Raw genomic sequence first — 2,089 nt, 5'->3', positions numbered from 1 at the left:
CCCAGCTGCTCCACTTCTTATACCCCTCTCTGGTATAGCCTGAGAAAAAAGTAGAAAATGGCCAAAGTCTTTGGGCCCCTGCACCTGCATAGAGACCTGGAAGAAGCTCCTGACACTTGGATTCAGATCAACAGAGCTCCGGCCATTGTGACCATTTGGGGAGTAAACCAGTGGATGGAAGACCTCTCTCTCTCTCTGCCTCTACCTCTCTGTAACTCTGCCTTTCAAATAAATATACTGCAAAAAAAAAAGAAGAAGTGTTAGCACTGATATAATAACAGACACATAGTTCAATGGAAAAGACTTGGTAGCATAGAAATAAACCCAAATTTCTACCAGCAACTCATATTTAACAAAGGAACTAAAATGAACTGGAGAAAGAAGAATCTCTTTCACAAGTGGTGCAGAGGAACTTGATTATCCATATGTAGAAGCCTGAAAAGAGACTCCAACATCTCTTACACTATGTGAAAGTGAACTCACAGTGAATTAAAATGTAATCATAAGACCCAAACCCAAGTACACATAGGGAAACTCTAAATATTGTCAACACACAATAGCTTTTGGGTAAGATTCCAATAGCAATAGTCACAAAAATAAAAACAGAGACATTTGAGTATATCCAACTAAGATACTTCTTCACAACAAAGTAAACATCAGAGTGTAGATACAATGAACAGATGGCAGGAAAAATTAAAACTCTGAATGTTTACAGATTTCCAGAACATTTACATGAATTGGAAAAACTCCAAAAAATACAGTGAAGAAACAGGCAAGGATCTGAATAGACATTTCTCAGAAGAAATGTACATGGTCAAAACATGTGAATATGCCCGATGTCACTAGCCATTATGTAAATATAAATCAGAACACCATATCAGTCTCCAACACCTGTGGGAGAATACAACACTCAGGTGTTTGTGTGTGCAGCAAGTGGGTTTAGAGGACCCTGTTCACCTCTGGAGAGCAGAGCCTACAGGGAGGTAAAGAAACCTTACTGCGCAGGGGCATGCTAATCTTCTCTGTATCATTCCAATTTTAGTATATGTGCTGCCGAAGCGAGCACATGTGCTGCCGAAGCGAGAAAGAGATGAAAAGAATTTATCTCAGCTAGCCACTAATATTCAAGAAACAAGGTCTTCAGGAAAGCCAACTCAACTGACATTTTCATGTCATTGTTAAATAAAGGAAAAATTATCTAGGTTCAGCAATACGTAGTTTATAAGAGAAAGACTACAGAGTAATTTCCTTGGCATAGAAATAACTTTGTGTTTTTTTTTTTTTTTTGTTTTTTTTTTTTTTTTTTTTTTTTTTTATCCATGAGGGCTTGCTATCACCACCACACACCCACATCCCATATACAAATGCCTGGCTTGAGTGGTAGCTTCTCTGCTTTGAGGCAAGTTTCTGCTAGTGTGCACCCTGGGAGGAGACGGAGGATGGCAGAAGTGCTTGGGTCCCTGCACCCAAATGGGACATCCAGAATGAATTCCCAGTTCCTGGTTTTGGCTTGGTCAAGCTTTGGCTATTGCAAGTGTCTGGGGAGTGAAGCAGTGGTTCCCTCTTCCTGTCACTCTGCCTTTCAAATCAATAACTGTTGTTGGTAATGACTAATAATGATATTCACTGATTGTCAAATTTTGAATCTATTAATTATAGACAATTCTCTTTGTATTTTTAAACTTTCATAATGTTCTGTAGCCAATTTCATCACTAGAAATAAAAACTTTTCCTCAAAAAAAAAAAAAGAAACCTTACTGCTTTCCTAATGTGCTTATTAAGTTCTTGACCAGCGCCTGTTAGTCTTGCCACAAACTTTCTAGTCTTACTACTTTCCTTCTTCTTCTTCTTCTTCTCTGTGACTTGTAAAATAGTATACATTCTATATACTGTGGATACTTTTGATTTATTTTATTCCTTCGGTCTCCTATGAAGTTCCTCCACAAAAGCACAGCCCTCAAAATATTCATTCATTTATGCAGTCTGCAGATTTCATGAGCTACTAAATTCCAAGTAGTATGTTAAAGGCAAGATCTGGGCCTAAGAGAAAAGTGGTCTAAATTCTGTGCCTAGAAGAGGATTTGGGACA

The 2,089-nt window shown here is 38.2% G+C and overlaps 1 pseudogene; it reads right to left on the bottom strand.

The window, feature by feature from the left end:
* Window positions 1–998: 998 nt before the first annotated feature.
* Window positions 999–1,066, bottom strand: LOC149119954 (U6 spliceosomal RNA; annotated as a pseudogene).
* Between the last annotated feature and the right edge of the window lie 1,023 nt (window positions 1,067–2,089).

This window comes from Oryctolagus cuniculus, chromosome 21 (assembly GCF_051225735.1).
Source record: "Oryctolagus cuniculus isolate XC-2025 breed Fujian yellow rabbit chromosome 21, ASM5122573v1, whole genome shotgun sequence".
NCBI classification, from domain to species: domain Eukaryota; kingdom Metazoa; phylum Chordata; class Mammalia; order Lagomorpha; family Leporidae; genus Oryctolagus; species Oryctolagus cuniculus.
This window is presented reverse-complemented; position numbering and strand designations above follow the sequence as displayed.